This window comes from Poeciliopsis prolifica, unplaced genomic scaffold (genome assembly GCF_027474105.1).
Source record: "Poeciliopsis prolifica strain line A6 unplaced genomic scaffold, Auburn_PproV2 SCAFFOLD018, whole genome shotgun sequence".
In the NCBI taxonomy this organism is placed as follows: Eukaryota; Metazoa; Chordata; class Actinopteri; order Cyprinodontiformes; family Poeciliidae; genus Poeciliopsis; species Poeciliopsis prolifica.
In genome coordinates this window covers 2,510,037-2,535,940 of record NW_026562393.1, presented here as the reverse complement: position 1 = coordinate 2,535,940, position 25,904 = coordinate 2,510,037, and the positions used below count along the sequence as shown (strand labels likewise).

The 25,904-nt window shown below is 38.0% G+C and overlaps 1 protein-coding gene across 3 annotated transcripts in view; it reads right to left on the bottom strand.

The window, feature by feature from the left end:
- Window positions 1–25,904, bottom strand: part of LOC129368062 (thyroid hormone receptor alpha) — a 117,315-nt gene that overhangs the window by 72,801 nt on the left and 18,610 nt on the right. The window contains exons 2-3 of one of the 3 annotated variants that reach the window (XM_055042887.1): window positions 25,533–25,615; window positions 9,046–9,157 (exon numbers count right to left, since the gene is read on the bottom strand). The gene's annotated coding sequence lies outside the window, so the exon portion shown is untranslated. The remainder of the gene's footprint in view (window positions 1–9,045; window positions 9,158–25,532; window positions 25,616–25,904) is intronic. The other 2 variants (XM_055042886.1, XM_055042885.1) reach the window with 2 other exon arrangements.

Sequence of the window (25,904 nt, the reverse complement as noted above, 5' to 3'; positions counted from 1 at the left end):
AGCAGACTGAGTCATGCAAAACTAATCACTGCAAGTAATAAAGAGCTCCAGCTCCAGCAGTGCAAAGTGTTAACATAAAAACATTACATTACTCATCTACGTCCTGCAGAAATGCGGTGTAATTTTTAATAAAATTGGCAAACAGTGTAAGAAAAACTGCCTTGCATAAATACTCCTCTGAGGAGAAAAGCCAAGGATCATCAACACAAATAAAAACAAAACAAGAACTTGGGCACAGACAATAATGGAAACTCTTGTGACTTTGCACTTGTTCTATGGTCAGTGATAACCTTTGAATAGAGGAAAAACTGCAAAAGGTTGTCGCTACATATGTTGGAAAGTGGAATGAAAGGGAGAAGTGTGGACAAAAATATGCAAAAGCACAGGATTGTTTGTGGAGGTGCAGGGAGGCGGACTCCAGCTGCAGTCAGAGCTTCTATAATTACAACACACAGACATGTAAAGGACATGGTCTGTCCCTTTTCTCATGCCAACTCATTCCTGAACCAGAGATTATGTCAGTTGCATCTTAACTGGGCTACAAAGAGAAAGTACTAAACCGATTGAAGTTGTTTGAGGTCCAGTGTGATTTTTCCACAGTCAGTGGTAATTTGAGGAGTTATGCGTAATGGTGTTCACTGTGTTCTCCTATGATGCCGATTTCATTTTACCCGGCACTGCTGCCAAATACGAATAGCTGCTTAAGCTAACGTGCTGTGACTGCAAACCTGACAAACCTAAAACCCACAAAGAATCTATAGGAGATCGTAAAGAGAACGGAAGGGTAAAAGAGACACCAAAGTCAGCAGTCTAAATAGACTGAAGACCTCTCTGTCTGCACTTCCTTTGCACCTGATTATCTCCAAGCGACACCATACTGGTGCTGTAATTTGTTCTAAGAGGAGCAAGTGAAAGGGCAAGGCCACTGGTCATGCCCTGACTAACCCCATATGTACACGATGAGCAGCACATTCATTTCCCCACTTACTGTGAATATCTTATTTCATTTTGGCAGAAGACCTATTGTCAGCAACCAAACGCACAAAGACAAAACAGCATCGAGCATGTACTCATTAAATATCAATATTTAATGTAATAGCATTGATCCTCATAAAAGGTCCAGGAGTTGTTAATGTGATTGCCGTATTTCTGCTAGCCTGGACAGAGAGTGCAGACGAGCAGATTAAAAATTGGGTTGGGAAAGGATGTTGAGGGAGACTATAAAGCAACAATTAACCATGAAGAATAAATAGTAAATTCCACGATTTTAACAAGCAAATCTAATGAGAGCTCTTCAGTAAACCGTAAATGTTCACAGCTGAAAACAATCCCTGAATGAATTCCAGATTAGATGCATTTTATTCTCAAGCAACGGGATTATTGAAGTGCGAAAAATATACAAGTTTGATTCTGATATCGTGCAAAGATTTTTTTAACCTGATCCTAAAAAACGATTTTAAATATATATATATATATATATATATATACATGAAATGTGCTATCACCTCAGTTAAAAAGCCATGTTTTATAAATTAGTTCAAGATCAATGATTTATTTTCAAAGTTTAAGTTCTGTTTGAAGGGGGATTTAGTCATTTTATCTTCCCATTTAACATCATTACAGCAAATTGTTTTAAATAAAGCTTGACTCACTCAAAACCTTTGACTAAAACCATTCTTTGTGGGGAGGTGACAAATGCTTAAAAGGTATCAGGCAGAGGAAGTTAACAAAACAACCTACAGCATTTTTATACCACATGGTACAGAAAGGACAGTTAACAATAAAAGTGACTGCTCTGCATTACTGAAAATAAATCAATTGAGCTGAATGACCCCATTAGTGTTTGTTCTGTGCCTGTTTTTTTCCAACCATGTTCAGAACCTAAGAAGCATTTTGGAGGAGAGGTGAAACATCTTCAAGAAACAAGAGAACGGGCCCAGTTGCCTTCTTCTTAAAGCACTTAGGACTGTCATTTTCTGAATGATAGAGAGTCTGCACTAGCATACAAGCTAGAAAACAGTTAGGGAGGCAGCCAATTGCCTGGGATGAACACTAAAGGAGCTGCAGGCTGTATTCTGAGGAGTAGTAAGGTAAAATAGAAGCAGATTCTTCTAAAGATCCCACTCAGGCTTGGCTAAAATTCCTTCAAACCTTGTGGGAAGCATGAGTTGCGGTTAGAGCTGGCCATTATATCAAATCACAATCATCTTCGCAATGCCAATGTGTGCGCCAAAGGGGTGCTTGGAAGCAAAATTTGATAGAAGATATTTTAACTGGTAGGTACTCCTCCTCTGCATATCAATAATGTATCTAGCCATTTGGATGGATTCCCACTTCCCTTAATGCCCACACCTGATGTATGTTTTAATGGCTCAGACGTTAAAACTCATCTAGAATTTGAGGACACTGAGTAAAGAAGAAAAAGCGTGATGAAAATTCAGTTAAAAATAATCAAACCTATAATTACAGCTTCCGTCAGTAATATTATAGTTAAAAACATTCCTTCATGTTTGGATGAAACAAAAATGAAACTCTTGACAACAGCTCCACAAGATTAGTCTGCCACAAAAGCAACACACCACATCACCAGAAGATGTGCTGGGCACAAAGTGATGAACAACTGTAAATACCAGATAGTTTAGACTCAGATCCTCACAGTGCCTGCTGGAAAACTGAACAAGAAAAACACTAAGATGAAGAGCCCTTCAGAATCAGATAGATTTGGAAAGGTAATAGCACAAATATTGACAAGTAAAGGATGTTGGATGCAGACAGACTCCTAAGAAAAAGTTGCTGCGTTAATGGTGAAACAGGTTTTAATTTTATTCACCATGGTCACAAAAAAACTGACATTTTTATCTGGGGAATGAACATCTTTGGCTCCGGCACTCTGACCCTCAAAGACAGAAGCTACAGCAAGAGTCCTTCAGGCTTGCAGTGTGTCAGTATTTTCAGGTTGCGGATGGGGTTGTATGGGGATGTCAGTGCATTCACAGTATCGATTCAAGGTCGGTCGTTTGGTCTTCCTTGTGGGGCTGGGTCCACAACATGAGCAGTCATAAAACTCACAGCGCTCCGTAGGAGAAGGACTGATGAGAGATGAGGGGGACAGCAAGATGGAGAGATAGGATGGGAGAAACGGCAAAGAGCGGAGGACACAAGGCCTTGTTGAAGGGAGCCCACACTATGCACGGTTCAACGAGACAGGAGGAGGGGGTGGGTAATCCTTAGGTCATGACACACAAGGAGAAGACAATGATACAAGGCTTGTCAGAAGGAAAATTTACTGTTGGCACAGAGGCTGCAAATAGTGGAGCCTCTGTGCCCACCATACTGTATTTGCATAGAGGATGGGTTGGATAAAGAGAAAGCAACAAGGAAGGCAAAAAAAAAAGGAGCCAGAAAATTCAAACTGTAGAAATATATATGGCTCTGATGAATCTATAAATGCACAATTAATGTCTCCTACAACTATTCATGCTCTTAATGAAGCAAAAGAAGCACATAAAAAATTAATGTGATGTCACAAATGAGAATAAAATGTTTCTTAATGTAAAGTGACATGTGACTGAGCCTAATAATCAGAGGAAAAACATGTGTATGTGTTTATTCTGCATTATTCATTCAAAAACAGCCTGATGTGATGTGCACTGGAATCACAAACACTTCAATTACAGCTTCTGTCAGTTTCAATAAATGACTGAAACTGACAGAGAAACACATTGATATCTTGCACTGATTATCAGTGAAAGACTCATCAAAATTTCATGTCCGTCATGAACCCAGAGCATAGGACTGATTCAGATTTTGAACATATAAGAGCTGTGCTACAAATTCTTAGATATAGATAGTCAAAGTGTTTTTTTTTGTTGTCTTTTTTTTTTTTTTAGAGTCCACTGGTTACCTCTGACCTATTAATTGCTACCTAGTGTAGGTGACATATGTGATTCAGTGGATTAGCCCGTCCCTTCTCACTAAGCAGAGGAGGGGAAATCAAAAACCTCACATTAGGGAAGTAGTGAAAGAAATCTGAGGTAGAAAATTAAGAAATATCAAAGAAACGGAAAGGGGAGCAGAAGCCAGGAGCCTAACACTCTTCCATAATTAAAGCAGGCAGTGCCTTTGTACAGCCATATCATTAACATAACCCAGAATGCTGCAGGAGCCAGCCAGCTATTTCCTTAATGTCTTTGGAGAAGATACATGATGAGTGGGTGGGAGGTATGACTAGTCCCCCACTGGTGGGGGAAAAAATAACAGGCTACACCTGGCTTTAAGGATGGGGAAGTTAACTGCTTCTCTGGTAGTGACAACCCATTGATCAGTTCGGTATTTCACTTTTTCTATTGTGCTGAAAGAGCAGACAGAAGCAAAAGAGCCTGGTTCACTTGCAATGTACAGTAAGTCTAAAGCCAGAAGAAAGTGAAAGTTGGTTCCACTTTTGATTAAATGAGACGATCCATCTCATCTAGTTAATACAATATCAATTAGAGAATAAATACTACTCTCCATTCGTACATTTTTAATTCTAACCACATAAACAAGTACAGTGGAGCAAGAAAATGCTCTTCAAAGCTACTCTCTTTTATGTTTCCTCACGCCACCGCGGTCTTTGCAAATACAATTACACTCGACAAACAGGAATGAGGAACACAACTAAGCATATTGTTGAACTCAATGAATGCGCGAACAGAATGTACTCAAGGGTTACAAAAGAAAACATCTCTGACTTAAAGTGAAATAAGACATTCCAAAAAAAAAAAAAAAAAAGAATTGGACCCGCTGTGCATCAAAGCCAAGATAGCACATGCTTGCTTGTTCTATTAATGTTTCCTTTAGCTTTTGATTTTCAGGCGGTTTCTTTGAGAATGGTGTGTTAGACATAACACTCTGTGCGTGTGCGCATGGATGGATGTTTCTTCTGACGGGAAAAAGTATTAACCTTTGGAATGGTCCAGCTACAGTCGTGACATGATACTGATAGAAAGTCTGGAGTGGGAGCCAAAGATTAGGGTGATTGCAATGAGGCCTCCCTATCCAAAAAACTTGGAATTCATCATCAAAATCAGTAAATTACCAGTGGAATCATACAAAAGCTGATCATCAATTATAACAAGAGTTTGACTGCTGTAATGCCACAACAATTTGTAAGACCCAATTACAACTTAAGCAAATGCAAACTTTACAATATTCCCAAACACTTGTCCCAAGTGTTCACCAGTGTTCACCAAGTGTTTGGGAATATTGAGTTTTTCTCACCAGTCTTACAAAAGGAGAAAGACCAGAGAAAATACCTTGAAATGGTCAAGAGATGTGTTGATCTTTATAAGTCAGCAAATGGAGGCAAGTAAACACCTCTTCACCCGGAACCTGAGAAACAATGTTCAAACCACAGCTGGGACAAACAGGACCAGAGCAGCAAAACTGATCCAAGTTAAAATATATATATATATATATTTTGGTCTCATAAAAAAATAGTGTCTGATAAGAAATTTACACTGACAAATTTGACAAACAATCTCCACCATGACACATGGGAGAGGAAATACCTTTCTTCAGCAGGATAGTTGTAGAAGAACAGCAGGACAACAACCCAATCAAAGCACAGACTTAAGTGCAATAGAGAATCCTAATCTTTGAAAATTGATGTTCACCAACACTCTTCATCCAATCAGATGCAAATCTTTTTTTTCCCCCAATGGAGAATGGGAAAGAATATTTGTTTCTACAAAGCTGACAGAGAGATTCTTCACAACTAAATATTTCTTTGCATAGACTTGTTACATAAAATCCTAACAAAATAATTGCTAGGTATTACATTGCACTCATTTCCCAAACTGCTTTGATTTGTTGGCAACAGTAAGAGGTCCTGTTAAGTCTCGTACCCTTTATGTGACCCAGCCAGCTTTAATAGCTAAGAAAGATTCAGTTTGGCTCAGGTGTACATGACCCTGATTAGTCCTACCTTTGGAATGTTGCACAGGTGTTCAGGACTTGCCCCCGTCGACATCTTACGCAGCAGAACGTTCCCATACCTCAGCGTATTTTTTCTACATCTTGAACATATCAGTTATGTGAAGCAATCCACAGTGCAGACACACCCTTTCCCTCTGCTTGACTTTAGATTTAAGTCTTACCCTAAAGCATAAGCAATGTATTGAACATTATATTCCAACTCATGACACTGCATGTGCAGCAGCAGAGGGATCATTAATCCAGACTCAGATCAGAGTTGAGCAGGAAGATCATCTGTGATGAGGCCATTTGTTCTTGCTTGATTTGCCTCTGCATAGTGAGGAAGTCACCAGGCAGAGCTGCCTGAAGATCAGATAGGGTTTCAGTCCACATATTCTTTATATTTACACTGGATTTCTATTTTTTTTTTTTTTTTTTTGGTTTCTGTAATGGACTGTGAGACAATCTAAAGAGAGATCAAAGAATTCCTTGAGCTCACATAAAGTTAGGATTTTGGCAGTACGGTCGATGCATTACTGTCCCCCAGAGTTTACCATGTTTAAGCTGCACCACATAAAGAACAAGAAAAAGCACAGGAGTTTGAAGTGGGGGAGTTATTGAATTTAACTTAAATTAGGTTGTATCAATTCTGGCCAGTCCTCCTTACTTAATTTATGTCTTGAAAAACAAACAGTCCTGTGGATCTTTGAAAAAAACAATCTAAAGCATGCATGACCCATGTTTTTACAATAAACTGTCAGGTACATCACTTACACATTTCTTAGTTCCACCTTCGACAACCCTCAAAATTTTATCCAGGATTTCCCAGTGTGTTATAAGCTTGATGGGCCACCAGACTTTAATTGTGCCCCCACCAGGCTAAGTATTGCTTATTCATTTAAGTTTATTTTTTTAAATGTTTGCATTTTTTAAGACTTTATAGTTTCTTCACATAACTACCAAATTATATTTTCAAATTTCCTGTCAGCTTTAAACATTTTTTAAACTCAATAACACAATGGGCCGCTGCATGAATGACTGCCCTAACGCCCAACCACTGGGCTTATTATCATAAGGTTCAGATAATTGAAATATGACATTTGTTGAAATATCCCAGGTTTCCTTTCTAAGGATGAAAAAATAGACTTTGTTCCCCAACTTAAGACATCCGAGTCTCAAGCTGATAAGTTAAATAAAATAAAAATATATAACACTTATTAACACAACAGATTTTTTTTATTATTCAAAAATATTAAATTAATGCCATGTCCTACACAATGGGGATGTGGAAATGACAGCTTGAAAGATGTCCAGCTGACAATCATTGAGATCCTTCAACTGGCATGTCATAAAAGTGAGTTGCAACAGAAACTGGTTATTCAGACTGTATCCAAGTTGCTATTGAAAAGTTTGGTGGAAGGTAAATATTTTGGAAGTAAAAGCAACACAACCAACAGGTACAGCTGCAACTTTGAAAAGTTTGTTAAGAAAAGTCCAAAGTTTGAAAGATATTAACAAGACGTGGATTTGAAGTTTGAGTCAGTCTATCAGGAGACTTCACACAGAAGCATCTAGGACATGGGCTACAACTGTCATATTTATTGTGTTAAGCTACTAGAAACAATGTTGGAAGAATCTTATAATAAGTTAACACAGCTAAATCAGAGAAGAGCGATAAATATACATCCATTCATGTCCAATACATGAACCGTCTCTTTCTGTTCTCACAGCTGCTGGAAACTCTGTTACACAATAGCAGAGGGATAAAGGCTCAGCAGCTAAACGATCACAGCTGACCTGGACTATCTTTGAAATGGACACCAGTTCAAGCCAATTCAACCCAATCCCACCCCCCTTAGTCCTCCCAGCTACCCAATCAGCTCACCAAATAAGCTCAATAACAGCTGAGTAGACTCTGGCCGGAGTACAGATGGGTCTCTGAGAGGCCGCAGGAGGACTGTCAGTACTGGCAGTCTCGTCGCCTGACTCGTCGCTCAGACAGATACTCCAATTGTGTACATGTGCTGCTGCTGCTTTTTAAAAACCGGATCTACAACAAAGCCGGCTGCCACGGAATTCCAATGTTATACATACAGTGTGACTCCAGTGACCAGCAAACCACATCCTGCTCAGACATGTAGCCACTACTGTAGATCAAGGTTTTTTTTTTCTTTCCTCAGGGATTTATGCAACACCTGCAGAAGTAACATCACAGAAAAAAATATTTTTCAAATGTTTAAATAAATATATGATATAGCTTTAAGTTATGGGAAACAACCAGTAGTGTCTCTAGATTACATGGCCAATAGAGTTTGACCTTTGCTGTAGGCAAAAAAGAGAGCGCTATCAGAGTCACAGGGTGACTAGAGTGACAAGAAAAGAAAAAAAAGGCTTAAAGAGCTCCCCTTTTACAGAAAACCTGACGCCACGGAGGTCATGCATAATTGATGGCTCAACATATGAGCTCCCATGTTTTGGTTGGGTCAGGTGTCTCAAACAGGGAGCCAATCCGTGCCCAGTAGCTGTACTCAAGTGTTTTGCATTCAGAAAAACTGGAGCCGTGACAGCTATATGATCTGTGATCAAACCTGCGATAAACAGGAAACCCATTTTGTTAGCTGCCACTATTTCCACATAAGATGCCTTATTGAGTGATGGAATTTAATGTTTCGTGAACAGATACAGATCACTGCAAAAAAAATCTACAGAATCATGACAGACAGTGATGCATTCTAAGCATTTACTTCCATTTTAATGATTGTCTTAGACCCTTTTAAAAATCTTACGTCATAAAGGTCATTTTGATTGAAATAACTTCCTCTGTCATCAATTTGCTGAAGCCGTATAGCAGCGGTCAAGAACCTTTAGCATTTTGGTGGAGCTACTGAGGAACATCTAATGAGCCACTTGTGGCTTCACAGCTGTAGGCTGTAGACTGCTGGGCTTTACAATCAAAGAGAAAACTGCTGACCAGAAAGCTGATCAGCAGGCAGTCAATGACACTTTTGAGAAGGAAGGTAAAACACAAAAGGCCATAACTAAAAAAGCTGGAGTCCATTGGGTATACTTTTCAATGATACTCTAACTTACTCAGTCACACCTTGAAATGCTCACAAAAGTCAGAATCTGAAGGAAGAAGGGATGGATTCATCCAAAGTTGCCAGATGAGGAATGTCAACGTGACTCAGGCTTGTAGCAACTCCTGGAGAAAAAGGAGATTTTTAAAATACAGGCTACTGTTCAAACACAAATGTTTAAAACAACAATAGCCCTGGAGGACATTCTGTGGTTGCTGGCACTGAGATGTATTTAAAACACAGGGTGTCAGAAGAGCTAAAGCACTTCGAACTGCCTGATGCAACCACTCCCAGCGTGCCGTAACAGGCCTTTGTGCCTCATCTCCTGCTGAATTCTCATTTTGTTTATGTGTAACGCTAAGCCTTTATGAAAGACGCTACATTTGTTCAAGCTGCAAAATGTTTTGAACCGCAGTCGTTATGGCAATATCAATGTGAGCAATAAATAAAAGGCTGCTGGAAAGCAATATAACGTAGGTATTACATTTTAAATGCCATGTGCTCACATCAATCACATGTTTTTGCAACACATGTATACATGTAAGTGGAATTTATAGTCCAAGAAACAAAAACTCACAGAAAAAATTTAACTGAGTAATAATATTGCAAATACATGCTTTGGCACAGAAGATGAGTGAACAGACATCATAAAATCAAGGAAACAATCCAGAAAGGTTAAGGATAGCGCTGTGGAAAGGTTTGATGCAGGGTCGCGTTGAAGAAAACCCGATGACAGCCCTAAACAAGCAGCCAGAGTTTTAATGGAATGGTTTGGATTAAAGCGTTTTCGTTTTACAATGCTTCTGCCCAAAATTCAACAGGCTTTCACAGATGCTCTCCAATAACAATATGAAAGAACTTGTGCTATCTCTGCAAAGTATAATAAGCTAAACATTCAAACTCTCTTTTCCAAGCTAGATTAAATGATTAGCAGGCCTTGGTTTTGTAAAACCATTTATCATTTTTCTTTCACTTTGTAATACTTGGTATGTTGGACAATCGCATAAAATAAAATGCATTGAATTTTGTGATTTCTCGGCTGGAAATAACCGTAGAAAATGTTCAATCCTTAACAAATGAAGAGTACATTCCAGAATTAAAAAGAAGTAAAAACTAAATTTTTTTTAAAAATCTCTAAACAACACTGTGTGTTAAAATACTAAGGCTTTAACAAGTTGAAAAATAAAATAAAATAAAATTTCTGTTGGCCGTGATTGGCCTTCCCGATAGACCACAACAAACTGAGCCTGTAGTTCACACTCACTGTACACTGATGGCTAACAGAAGGGGGTTGATGAATGAGACAAGACAGCTTTACCAATCGAGAACAAAGACTGGCATCACTTCAATGGAACAAAGGACGTGTCGACAGAAAAGTTGATGTCCAAAGCTCTTTAAGCCACACACGATCGACCAAAACACTGTTCAGTCCCCTCTGTGAAGATGTGTTTGATGCCTTTGTGTAAAACTTAATGAAAGCTTGGCTGGGACACAGTCCCCTTTTGTAAAGATGATAATCAGAAACTCTGTGGTCTTTGTCTTCACGTTGACTGCACCATCTCATGTCTTTGAATATTGATGAGTACAGTGTGCATTTACATGTTCACAGGTACAAAAAGGCGATGTGGAAAAAAGACGGTTTCAGCCTTTATTATGACACAAGCAGCTGCTCGAAGGTTCCAACACATTTCTCATATTTGTTGTTTTGATTTGCTTTTGTACTGCCCAGAACTTTGCTTCAAAATGGGCTTTATAAATGAAATTAATTTGGATTTTTGTGTAAAAATTCCATATTTTAAGGAATGACTGATGGAAATCATACAACTTCTGGACAGCGAGAGTGAGACTAAAGTTCAGATAACACTTGTGGCTATTTTTCCAGACTGTGTAGGAACCCTGGAAGGATGTTTGTGATCATCAGCTACGCACATGTTCTATTGCAAACCAGCCATCAAGGCTGGAAATCTAAGCCAGACCAGATACAACAGACGACCAAAGACGAATGAGCCAGTGAGACATCTCAGGGAGGACATGCCAACCAAACTCTGTAAATCACAGGACTAATGTGTAGCAGAGCTCGTCAGAATAACATCACACATATGTGGGTGAAAAAAATAGATTCCTGCTGAAGATCTCGGTACATGTGAAATCTGAAGAACACAAACCCACATGAAAGCTCGGAGAAGGAATCCTTGTGCTGACAAGAGCTTAGCTTCACACTCCAGTAAAGTGATCAAAAGGCCCACTTGTTGATCTGAGTGTACAAAACAGATGAACATGTTGGATACAAGAGGATAACTGACGAATCAGACAAGTAAACGAGACAGGAGGTCATTCAAAGGTGAAGGGACACCAATGGGACTCGGGTGAAAAGAGGACATAAGCCTTGGGCTCCTGGAAATACTTCTGCAAAAGAGTTTGATTTTGCACAAATGAAACAAACTGCAAAAGCAGAAGGGGAGATTTTTGATTTAAAATACTGATTTTTTTTTCAGACATTCCTGTTTTTAGTACATCCATAAACAGAGGCCACACTGTGCTTTATTATAGCATTTTATAGCATTACAAATCCAAGTGGATATATTTAGCAGCCTTTTTGCAGTAAAGGAGAAGCTTCCAGGGGCAGTATTATGTGTTTTCCAGAATCGTAGCACAATTTTATATCACGACCAAGTAACTATGTTACCTTCGGTTGTTATGAAATATTTTATATGTAAAACATGACTCTAAAAAATTTGACTTTGCAATTTAACACCTTGAAATTGGAACTCTGTCCCTTTAAGAAGCTCCTGCTCTTTCAGTCTCCAGGAAGTCATCACAACGTTTCTCCATTAAACCTTTAACAAAGTTTTAACTGGCTTCTGGACAAAGTCAATTTTACATAATGCTGACAGTTTAATTTAAAAAAAAAAAGAAAAAATTACATTTGGAGTCTTAACTCATAATTTAATTATATTTGACTGTTAAAATAAGGCTTAGTTTTAGTCTTAAAAGATTCACTGTAGATGTTTTCATTTTTTTTCTTTAGAAGCACAAAAAAATAAATAAAGCAAGAATATAGATTAAATCTATTTGTGGAGTAAAAAAAATGTGTTAGTTTTTGAAAAATGGGGTGTTGAGTTGGGATAAAATAGGTTTTGTGGCAACTTTACACATTCACAGCAATATCAGAACATTGTCTTTAAAACAGCGTGCTTTATGCAGGCATTTTTCAGGTTAAAAAAATATATATTTTGCTGAAGTACGAGATCTTAAAGTTGTGCATTCCTATTAGCACAGCAAATATTGATTAAAAGCTGTCAGCTGCTTCATCAGAAAGTGCAACAAAATAAATGATCCTAAAATTTTCGTAATTTACATAGAGGGAGGCAATAAAAAATAACTGAAGAAACTTAAGTTCAAAACCTTCAAAGGGTAACAAGTCAGTCTCAAACTTTTTTTTTTTTTTTTTTTCCCTGGGGTCAAAATGTGGGGTGATGGAGCAAAGGGGGCCCAGGCTGCTGCTGTGGCAGCCTGTAGTTGATTTAGGATTTTTGAAAGGAGGCCAAAATTCCAGAAGGGATACTGTAACCGAGGGGGCAGGCCATAAAAACTGCCAAGAACAGAGCTATTAAAAAAAGAAGGAGGAGGAGACCGGGATGTGGTGAATATTAAATATCTGCATGAGTGCTTGAGTACAGACAATCGTGAGATACAGAGTTAAAAGTCTGAGAATGAGGCAACTGGTGAATCTCAAATGGGAACTTTGGGTGGACAGTGCATGTAGGGAGCCACACAGCAGTTATAAAGCTGCATGTAACTTATATGAAAGAGCATATTTAATTTTATTTATGAAAGCAAGGAGTGAAAGCACAGGAGACAGCCAAAGAAGATTGATTTTTAATATGTACTTTAGACTGAGTACGCAGTAACAAACCCAAATTTATTTCTTCAAACAGATTTCAGAAAGGGACAAGACGTATCCTGGTTATTTTTTATGTAACACAATCGATTCATTTCATTTTAGTTATAGCACATAGTGGAATAAAAAAACAAAACAAAAAACACTCATTTCAAATCAGCCACACCTGGGGGCGACTATGGCTCTGTGGGTAAAATAGTTGTCTTGTGATCAAAAGGTGTAGGATCGATTTCAAATTCCACTTGTCGACGTGCCCCTAGGCAAGGCACTTAACCTCAAGTTGCCTACCGATCTTTCTATTGGTGTATAAATGTGTGGGAGAATGAGACTCTAGTGTGAAGTGCTTTGAGTGGTGAAAATTATACAATTTCAGTCCATTTACCATCTACATACATTCCAGTGAATTAAGATCAGTTTATTATTCAGATTAGCTTAAAAAGTTTTGTATCCAAGGAAACCCATTAGATTGCATCTCACAGCATTCACTCCTCCTGGATGAGAACACAGCACCGGCAGACAATCACTCGACGTTACAGGAGTCCTTCATACTGAGCATTCATGTGGTGACAGTGGAGAGGAAAAACTCCCCTTCAACAGGAAGAAACCTCCAGCAGAACCCGACTCAATATGAGCAGTCATCTGCCACGTCCAACTGGGAGTTTGAGAAGACAGAACAGATTTACACAAAAGAAACAGAAGAGCTGCTGTAGGAGTATTCGTTATATCACTGAAAAGCAAAAAGTTAATAGGAGGACATGGACAATGTTTGGTAGTGTATCAGCAGACGCCCTCCTCCAAGAAAGTACCACAGCCGAACAGAACACCAGGAAGCTGAAGCTATGCCTTCTGCTTTCTGAAGCTTGTTTTTAATATGTGCTTTAGACTGAGTAGACAGTGACAAAGCCAAATTGCTTTCTTTAAACACATTTCTGAAAGGGACAAGAAAAATCCTGGTTATTTTTTATGATACAAAATAACCAGGCATAGCTTCAGAAAGCTGAAACGTTGCCTCTTACGTGGGCTCATTTTAAAATCCGTATTTGGAAAGGAGAAGAGTTCTAACACAAGAAAGACTTGTGGTTTTGGACTTAAACACGTTATGAATGTGACTGCAGCTTAATTGTCTAATAAAAAACATAAATCCATCAAGTCCTAAAAAGTAAAAAGAAAAAAGAAACTTAAACAGAGGTTCATAAATTTCAAAAAATGTATGAAATTCGTTAGACATCTATGTAATGTTCACCAGGATTGCTCTTGAACTAAACTTGTCTGAGCTTCCAGATATCCCGGGGCTCCCAAAGCCTGAGCGTTCAAAGATGAACCGGCTTTGTGAGTCTGTTTTACATTCACCTCCGCATTGTTTTTCTTTTACGTACTCTTTATCGGTGCCATCTATTTTTAGCAGGTTTACGGAAACGCCACAGCTTAGTACAGTATGTTCCATGAAATACCAGCCTCTCATGACCATATCCCCAGACATCCCTCTGCAGCCATCTCCTGCTGTATGTCTGAGTGCAACAAGAGCTGGAATCCTTCCAGAATGTGAAGAGTCATAGAGAGGTTCGAGCCCACACACTCAACGCAAAGAGACATGGACAGAAGAAAGAGTTAGCATTAGCATTTCAGATTTAGTCTTTAATGTTATCTCAATTTGACTGAAATGTTTTTCTACATTTCATAATGTAGAAATGCCATCAACAATGACTTGATGAGTAGAGGAGGCTATATGGAGTTAGAATTTTATTGCAATATTTTGTGGTACTATTGTGATAATACAAATTATGATTAAAAACCTATTTATTGTTTCTTTTTTTAGATAATTGTATGGCTATGACAGCATGGCTTTGTAACAAACACAATTACTGTTCTTGGAAAAACCTTCCCAATTGAAATTGCTTTCTTCAGAATGCCACGTAAGTGCCATTTATATTGCTGAACGGCATGCAATAAATGCATTTAGCCATTTTCTGATGCTTTAGTGAATAGTAAAAATACCATTTCAGATAATAAAGTCGTTTTATATTTAACATCATTAATTGAAAGTCATCGAGCCAAAAATAAAATTCTTATGATTGGTACTTTTCCACGAATGATAAACGATGGGATGAATGTGCACTCCTTCTAATCAATCTGAGAAGGATTCTAAAGGCTAAATACTACCGTCAGATAGCCCAAAATGTAGTCCTACAAATTCCTCCTTTCAGGAGATACACTATATGATTAGTAATTAGAGTCTATCTGTGTGTAGTTCAATCTCACTATAAACACAGCCTTTCAGACAAGGAGTCAGAGAACATTAGTGGACAAACAGCACCATGAAGACCAAGGAACACACAACAAGGAGTTAAGGATCTCACTCAATGCTCAATCCTAGAATGGAAAGATCATGGTGATATTGCAAAAACATGGTTGCTGAATTAAACTGACAGGAAAGTATGATGCAGCTAAGAGGTCCGTGGAGATTATGAAGGAACAGCAAAGGTCAACCGCTTAGGTGGGAGAGAACTGTAAGGCGATTGTATTTATAACAGCAATTGCACTGTGACAGCTTTTATTTCAAGGTGAATTAGCTTTGCATTGCTAAACTGAGAGCGATATAGGTTTTAAATAACAAAGATCAAAACTAAATCCAGGGTTTTTAACAAGATTGTTGCCTACGGGTTTATTTAAAGAAGTTAAATATGGTGGGTTTTGTTTGTGGGAAACAGAATTTGACTTTCTATGTGTAGAAAAACAGCCTTTTGCCGATGATTTGTTCTTTAATGTAAGTCACAATTGTTTATCTTCTGTTGAAGATATAAATGGATACATCTGGAATAGATCACAACATATTTATGTGTTTTAGTGGCCTAATCAAAGTCCATTCCTAAAGCCAAGAGATGTCAGAAGGTGTTCTCCATCCTATCTGACAGGCACAGATTGAATGGATAAATTTTTGTCTCCGGATGTGCAAAGCTGGTATGAAAAATCCAAATACACATGCACCTCTAATTGAGCCAAAAATGTTGACCGACAAATTATTTCCTAACAGAACCAAGCACAAACTTTTCAGATTTTTTCTTATGTTAAAAAAAAGAAATAAAATGGGAAATGCTGAAAACTATCACAAGTAAAACTTTAAAATGTGATTGTTATGGGATTCAACAGGAGAAAGCTTAAGAGGTATGAAGACATTACACATTATGATGCCTTATTACATATTATTTAGGTTCTCTTTCCAAATAAGTGAATTTTTCAATGCAAAAACAGAATGGATCAGATTGTAAGGAATTTCTGCTTGGAAAACAAATGCCCTCCAATGGACAAACTTACGCAAACTTGAACAGAGTGGATGTAATTCCAAAATGTCAACTGTGTTTCGTGGCAGAACTAAGAAAAAAAGGATTAGGTAATGGGAAATTAATAAAATCTGCAGCATAATTTGTTGCTGCTAAGCAGGACTGGCAAAACAAGCTGGCCAAATGACACAAATTACTCAGTCCTATATTGGAAATCTTCTCTAGTATGACAAAGCAATGACATATAAGCTAAATTATGATTTCATCTAAAAGTCAAAATTAATCAGAATCTATTTTCTATGCCCAAACTTATGAAAAAAAAACACCTCAAACTTTAGAGGATAGGGCTTGTCTGACAAACAACTAACAATAAGCATCCGCACATAAGCACAGCTGCAGAGAGGAAGTGTGTCAAATCACACTGGCACAACTTCAGCTGAAATAACCTTGACAGACTTGGATGGCGTTCCATGTAGGCGTGGCTTTGCCAAAAGGCACGTGGTCAGTTTGTGTAACAGAGATAAAACCTGCGGCCGTCAGCTTGAAGGCATAGAAAAGAAAAAAAAAACAAGGAAAATGAAGCAACTACTATGAGGACAACATGGTTATTTGGACCTTCAAGCTTCCGTGCTCCTATGTTATCGCGGATGATAACACTGTGGGTAGAATTTCATCTCACTCCACGTCTTTGTCGATTTCTGCCAAGTGGTGAGGGAGAAAATGTCTGATAATAGGTTCAGGTAGCCTTGGCGTACTGAAACCATCCAGCTCCGCAGAAAAATGTGTCTTTAATGAGGAGGTGCAAACCGCGGCTCACTGATCTGGAACTCACCCCTAAACACAGAACAAAAGGTAGGCACCCGTACATTCCTGTGCCCATCCCCTCACTACCTGCTGGAATTTCTCGGAGAAAACCCTCCAACGTACAGTATGTTTGTGTAAGCATTCCTCAACAAGCACAGCGGAGCGGTAAAGTTTTATTAATCTGCTGGATTAGATGTCTAAAACTCCACAGAGCGTCATAAATATCACAGTCCAGACTCTTGATTTCTGGACCTTCACTGGAGTTCTGTAAAGTTCACTTCAGCTGTGTAGGACTGACAACAACGGCATTATAATCCTCTTCATTATATCAGTTGATGCTGTGCCCCTTTAGATGGTTATTTTTTTTGTTTTAATCCTTTTGTTGCAGTCTACCAGGAAGAGTGGCCCAGATCTTGTCACTCATAGCTGCACTGATATAAAAAAAATTACAAGGAATCATGATTGGAACGTATTTGTTTGGTTTAGAATATGGCAACAAAAAAAAGAAAAAGAAAGAAAACTTATTACGCAACTCTTGCAGTTTAGGGGTTTCATCAAAAGTTATAAATTCAAGATGCCTGACCCTGGAGTGTATGACCCCTGGACTAAGTTTATTACTGCATGACAGTATGAACATTTTCAAGATTGTCAGTAACATAAATAATTGCCTCTCCTTTAGATGTTATCTTCATGATCTATGTTAATGGAATAACATAACCCTACAACTGACTGAAATTCAATATAATTATACATAAACAGTCAAGCACTCAAATTTACTGTGGTTTGGAAAAAACAGATAGTCAAATTTGTACTTTACAGAGCAAATGTTGCACTAAAGTAATGCAGTGCCAAGATATATTCACCTTTTATGATCTTGTCCATTTGGAAAAAATAGACAAGATCAAAAGTTCATCTTTGAGGAAAAACCATATTATCCCACCGGTCACAATCGTGACCAATCATAAAACACACTTTTTTCATATATTTTTCCTCAATTTTTAAAATTATTTCCCCTTGATTAGCTCAAAGGGTTATAAATGACATCTGATTTTAATATTTTCATGTCTGGGAAGAATTTGGGATTAAATGGGTTAACTGTTGAAATAGCATTTTTGGCAAGCAGAAACATTTTAAAAAGTGAATTATGTTTTTGTCCTCCCTCAGTCATTACCAGGGTTTCTGCATCTCTTCAAAAGTTCAAATTAAGGCTTTTTGAAGCATAAATTTAAGTCCTATATATTTCTAAAAATTGATTTAATAATGTTTCTACTGAAACTAAACTTGCCTAATAAGTTGAATATAACTTTGTCTATTTATGTTAGTGCCTTTTGGGCTCTGGTATGCAATCAAGCATACAGTAAATTTCATAGACCTCGTTAAAAATGCACTTTCCCTTGGCGAAGGACCTCGAGGCTAATATAATTAAAGCACTGATTTCAATTCTCTAAACCAGGAAAATTAAACTCAAATTTATGTAGGGGCAAAAAACACTTTGTATGCATGTACTGTATATGTGTTGACTAAAACAATAGAGATGAACATTTGATCCAAAAGATGAAGACACAAACTGTACTTTCTGGAAACTGTGGAGAAACTTATTTCTTACAATGCGCTTGGTATTTTCTATTATAAACTTTTTTTTTAACTTGAACAGATTTTTAAATTAGACTTTCAAAAATCATGGCAAACTAACTTGTGATCATCTTTAAATAGTTGTAAGCAAGGCTCATTGGAAGTAAAACAGAAACATTTTGGGTGGATTAAAATATTTGCAGTCCTGCAACTCTGCCAACTTATTTGTTTACTTGCTCTGGCGCTCACTTTCTCCTCACTCTAGCTTACATGTTCAGCACAGTGATATTTTTACACAGTCATAGGTCACTTGTGGAACTTGTAAACGTGCAGGCTCAGCTTGTTTTGCACTCAGCTTGAGGCTAAAGTCTTTATGAGGTCTTCGCCACACTCAGACCCATTATCTGTAATCCCTTATAGCTGAGAGAGACAAGTAGAGCAAATTCTGCCAGGGCACGTTACACACAAGCATGGGTCAGTCTGGTGTGGTGAGCACTTTGAACCTGTTGTCTCCCAGTGTGAACGGCACAGCCTAACATGCGGCGCACATATGACTGTAACGTGCGTGTTCATATGACTGGGGCCCAGCACTGTGACACAGTGCTGGGCCCCAACTCACACAGGCTTCAGGGAGAGTGGAGGGAGCATATAACACAAGCAGAGACAGAGAGGTAAAACATCTATTATCCCCGTGTGGTTCTAACATTTACCAACGAAGAAAAAAATGCATTAATAAAGCTTGATCTTATCTGTTTAATACAGATTAAAGTATATATGGACATTTTTATGAGGAATAAAAACTATTCCAATCTGATTATTGCAGTGGAAAATATAAATTTAACCCTTTTCATTTGAAATATTTAACATTTATAAAAAATCCTCTCACAGTGGATAACCCTGCAGCACTCGAAGAGTAACTTATAATACTTGAAGGTAATATTTTTTGTGTGGTTCAATTTGTCAGACTGGTGCCATTGCAGTTACTGGAAGGAAAGAACAAATGAATGAATGAATGAATGAATGAATGAATGAATGAATGAATGAATGAATGAATGAATGAATGAATGAATGAATGAATGGACAAAAAATATGGAGGAACAGAGGAAAAATGGATGGAAAGCACATTTAAATGGTGGCAACACCATCTTTTGGGAATATTATTTTCAGATGATGGACAAAGGTAGACATTTTGCAATTTCTCACAAATGTCTTAGAATGACCCAAAGGATGCAAATTGGGGGCACAAATTGACAACTGACAAAATTGTTCTTTGCAAATTGTGCTATTAAGTAACCACAAAAAAACCCCTCTGAGTTTGAACATAAATGTCATAAAACTGGAAGTGATAACATGCCAGTTGATGCTCCCCTCTGATGCAACACAAGACCACAGCATTATTTCAGTGAACTTTAACATTTTAGCGACAAGAAAGCAAGGAATCCTTGCATATAGCACTGTTGCATTGCAGCAAGAAAATCCTGGGCTATAATCATGGTCTGCATGGAGTTTGCATGTTGTTCCTGTGTACACAAGGGATGAGGGTGTGCGTGTGTTGGTCCTGTATGTCTCTGATGGACCAACAATCTGTTGGTGTACCACACGGTTAGGCAATGGATGCAAACCAGAAGTTATTCATATCAGGATTTAATGCATTAGAAATTACATAAGAAAAAGGTTTTGCTGCCCTTGCAGGGTTCTTCTGTTTTTTTTTTCTTTTTTGTCACACTTAAATGTTTTACATAAAAATAGTTTATAATATACAACAAATATAACCTGAATAAATAACAGAAAGTAGTTTTCATTCATTTATCAAGCACTGACTTAGAAGAAACACAAAAACCTGTCTCACAAAAAACAACAACAACAAATAAAACACCTTAATGACCTCTGAGATAGTTGGCAAAATGTTTGGTAAACTGACAAGAATGTGTGAATAAGATTACAGCCACACCACATGGTGGCATTAGGATGGCCTGGGGCTGAGCTTAAATAACGCTGTAATTAACGCTCCTTCGAATGATACTCTGAAGGACAAAATCTGAAGAAAAATGCCCAGTTATCAGTTTGCAAATGAAAAAAGAACAAAAAAAAGAAAGAAGAACAAAAAAAAAGTAAAATTCAAACATTTGTCAATTTTTATCAACCAAACGGCAGCATTTCAAAAAACAGAACCGAGATGTCACCAATCATTACAAAATGCTGCCAACACCACAAACAATAGCACTTCTCCTGAATGTGGGTTTTGAGTTTTTCCTCCGACACCAAACACATACCCCACCTCTAGGACAGAGGCAGACATGATCGCACATGAATTCGTGAAATGACAGAGCCGCGAGACGGCTTTAAAAACCGGAACATTTTGTACTTTGTTGAAAGGAGGCATAAAACCACATCCTTCTGTGAATGACAAAGCTGTCCAAGAAACCACACTGTTTCATAAAACAGCACATGCTCCTTTCCTTGGTTGCTCTAGACCAATATTACAGCTACACACCAACAAACCTTACCATGAAAACCTAATGAGCATCCGATCTGCCAACATCTTCACATAGAAACGACTTTACCGGATATGGCCAGACTACCCTTCCTTGAAATGTCATTCTGCAGCATTGTCCGACTGAATCCCTCACAGCCTTTATTGGCAAGTAAAACTAAATTGGTGCAACTCTTTTCTGTCCGAACAACCGAGGGCTTCAAGACAGCTTATTGGGTTAGTTTATCGATTATCGACAAAAAAAAATCTGCACGTTTAAATGTCATCTCCAGAGAAGGAGACAGGATTCATAAAGAAACATCCATCAGGCTGCTTAGAGTATCTGTTTAAATGTCACGCAGTGTCGCTTCCTCACAGCATCATCTGTCATAAAGTTCATCAGCCATCAAACTCAAACTTGCATCAAAAAAAAATAAAAAGCATATGGTGGGTGTACCCAACCAGGTGGAGAGTCACACTGGAAGAAAACAGAAGCAATACATCCCTTGGCTCTGATCCCCCTTTTCTAATACACATTCAAAACATGCAGTTCAAAAGTGATTTATGTACAGGTTCAACTATAACAGGCAGCTTGCTTCATGCATTTTGTCGGTGTACACGCTTGTGTTTATGCATATTTGTCAGTTTGATTACATGTGTGTATGTATTTGCATTTGCAGCCAGGAATGTGTGGCCAGATGGGCATATGCTCTTTCTGTGTTTGTGATCCCGAGCAGGAAGGAGATTTTCCCCAACGGGAATAACAGATGGGACAGGGACAGGCGATCTTTGTGCCACCTGAGGGTTTGATGTCCGTCCGTACGATCTCTCAGTCCACTGACAGAAGCTGCTTTTATTTGCTTTGCATTTGATCATCAAAACACCATAGAAAATTAAACCTCCACTAACAATTAGACCGAGAACATTCCGACGGCAGCAGATGTCCGAATGTGACCATCATTTTCATTTTCAAACTGGTTGTGCTCAGTTTCTCCTTGGGGGATTGAAGCACCATGAGAGGTTAGAGTATCAACACTACAGTAAAGCGACAGTCAAACCGCATGACCACTAGTGTCAGTATGGAATAAACTGATCAAATATTTCCTGTTTTAGTCAGATGATGTAGAGAAAGAAAATTTATCACTGCTATATCATAACTGATTGCAAAAAAACAACACTATGGATGAGATGCACCTTTAGCAAACAAACATAAGAAAAAGCTGATGGTACTGATATGAAGAATTTGCAATGTGAGATATTTTCCCCAACATCTGACTTTCAAACATCACTAAATCCAATCACTCAACTCCCTATCATGCCATCTACCCACTCCATCCATCCCTAATCCCACCCACTCACCCAATCATCCAACCACCAATCAACCCATCTGTTTATAAATCAAACCACTCATCCCATCAACCTACTACCTATCAATCATATCAATCAATCTACTCATTAAACCATAATTGTTTTACCTCGCCCATTGATCCATTAACGCACCCATCAACACAAACATAGATCCAACTCTCCATCCATCTATCCTAATCTATTATTTCATCAGTCAATCCATTCATTTCATTGATCTACTTCTCATCAATCATCAACCCACTCTTCCATCCACCCATTAATCCATCCATACCTAGTGCCACCATGCCAGTCTCCACTGAAAAAATCCATCAATCCACCAATTAAACCATCCATCTACCTCCCCATCAATAACTCTACACACTCAGTCACTTACTTTAACCTGAAATACTGTGAAACAGGCATTTTTACTTAGAGTTATCCATACTGGGAGCACCTCACACCAATCTGTGCTTATTGAGGAATGATTGTTTTTTTGCTAAGCCTCCTATTTACTGACAGGGAGCCAAGTTTTGTCCATTCAATGGAAAAGAGGAATTTTACCATCCCTGGCACATAAAAGTTAAACTGAAACTTTCATCTCTTATCTAAAGTCATCTTCAGCTATTTAAGACTTTGCTTTTAACCTTCGGGACGTAGCCAGGTGATGACAACCACACACTAATCTGTCTTTGGAGTTTCAGGGATGAGCTTCCCAAATCTCTGACTTAAATGCTGTTGAAAGTTTGTGGACCTTCAACAGCAAGACTGACTGAAACCAACCGGTTCAAATTAACTTTACTAGTTCTACCAAGGAAAGTGGTCTTGTTGGTGGCCACAGAATAATCAAAAGCACTTGAAAACAGATATTTAACCAGATATAGCTGAATGTCTATATTTAAGATCCACAATAGATTTAAACTTAAGCCTAATTAATGTTTTTTTTAAATACCTTGTACTTCTGAACCAAAGTGTATACCAAAAAATGATCTGTTTCCAGACCTAAAATTTGCACATCTCAAAATACACTTACTCACATTTGCTTGCACAAAATAAAATGATCTCTTCCAGCTCACTGAAAGCATAAAAGAAGAAAAAAATAGGCTCTCTCCAAAATTAGCTGTTTCTAAAAACAAGCGTCACTCTTCAGCATCACTCAGCGGCTGTCTGAACTTTGTTTTTTTTTTTCCACTGAACATAACCAAGTTCTAAATCTCTGGGAAAACAATCACAGTAATCACATCACATCAGTTCCAGCTGCCAGAATCTGTCAGTTAATCTTTAAATTACATCCAGTCATTCCAGTCAGTAAACCAACAGCTCAGAGGACCAGATCTGGACTTTCTGCCCCATCCTGCAGACATATTGGGAATATTTATTCTGCTGCAAACTCAAAGTCCAAACATAATGATGCAAAATCCAGAGCAAACAAAGAACATAAGAAAAGAAAAAAAAAGAATTATACTTTGTGAATGTTGTAAAGCATAATGGAAAACTAAGTGAGGAAGTTGAGGATAGCGTGTGGCTAATAAAGATGACAAAGCTAAGAAGTTCAACACTTTGCAAGATAACGCTCTTAGGTAATCTTGGTGATTGCAGCGAATGCTGATCTGGGAAATATGCAGAGTGGCCAGGTGCCAGCAGACTAACCGGAGAAGAACCCGTTCCTCTCAAAGTGTACTTTCAGAGTCCTGTCAGCACCAAACGATCTCTCGCCCTTCAACACCATAAAAAGGTTTGATGTTTCAGCGGACACTTAATAAAGAGCAAAAGCGACTTTCTTTTTTCTTTTTTTCCAGAAAACAAAGGGCATGCAATTATAGGAGAGAACAATGAAGTACAGTCATGGTTAAAAAAAAAAAAAAAAAAAGTAAATCCACTTTTATTTCTAGGTTGCTGCTTATCAGGATGTAATGAAAATCCAATCTCAAGCGAGCAAAAACCCTGGGAAAAAAGTCACTCATTGGTAAATAACAATTAACCTATAATGGAATCACTGCGTGTACAAAAAAAAAAAACAAGTGCACCCCATGATTCAACAACCTGTAGAGGCATTTATAAAACTCATTGGGATTTTTACAATTTATCTGAGAAATGCTCAATCTGAAATTTGCTAAAACATCCATCTGGGAGCAGTAAGTATAGTTTTAAATAACATTTACATCTTGTATAAAAATGGACAAAAGTCTAGTCATTCCTAGTTGAAGCCCAGCAAGAGTTGTTCTGTAAGATCCTTACTGGTGCCTTTACACTTCATCAACGTAAATGTGGTCTATGGTTGGTAACTCTTACTAATGGTCAGAAAATGTCCAATTTGCAGTATTTGATCATTGATTTTTAATCCTTTATAATAAGAGTATTCCCACAGCATGATGGTGCCACAAATTTGAGTTGCATAAAGGATGTGGCATTCACAAATCTTCAGCCTCACAAAGTACTTTACATGTAAGCTGAAAAGTTAAGTTTACACACATCACTCTTCAGACTTTTACTTATAAAAAGTTTTGCAATATAAAACTTTTAAATCCTGATAAAATGTGTGGCTGTGATCTGACAAAATGTGTTAAAGGGGGATATATGTTTTTGCAAGACAACAGATCTAGCACAATTTTCCTGCTTCGCTTTGTTTTCATTAATAATTTTGTAATTATGTCACTTCCTGCTATATAAGAAGTTAAGGAATTTCACTATAATCAATATGATTGTTACACTATTATTAAGTAACCCTAGATCAAAGAGGGTGTAGGCTGGACTTCTAACCAGCATTGATTTTTGGACTATTGCAGGATTATTTTTTTTTGACTAAACTTTCTCTGAATTATTTCTAACACATTTATGCTTTTTATTTCTTTCAAACAAAAAGAAAGACGAAGCTGCCACATGCAGAGGGCATCACATTCGATTGTAGGTTTTTAATGTAAACATAGTACCTTCAAAAATAAAAATAAAAAAAATAGCGTCAGCCCTGCCTGTGCGCCAGTCGCTTTTTGGTATACTATCAGTGTAACTCCCACATTAAAATGATCTGTGTTCACTCTAATGCATCTGCAGGAAAGTGGAGAATAATTTGCTTAACAGTGACTTCTTCAGCCTTAATAATCATCCATGACAATGAAAACGCTTCTCACCTTGGTTGCCAACTGCCTTCACTTCAGAGATGCTCCTCTATTTTCGATCCCAGCCTTCATTCCAGTCAACGTCTCTGCAAATTCTGCAAAGAGAAACAAGCAGTCTGGTTCAGCTCCGTATATCTGCACCATCTGAAGCAGAATCTAGTCAGACAGTACACACAGTGGGAGTTGCAGGGGAGTCCTTTGAGAAAGCAGTTCCCTGAATGCTTCATACAGCCACAGCACTATGAAGTCCGGCCACTGATGCATGCATGTGCCAAGCCAGGGATGACATGGGAGGAGTTCAATCCCAGTGAGAGGCGCAACGTTCTTCTGTCCATAAAAAGCAATGGTAGATTTTCATGTCACCAGCTTAGAGCTAAAAGGATT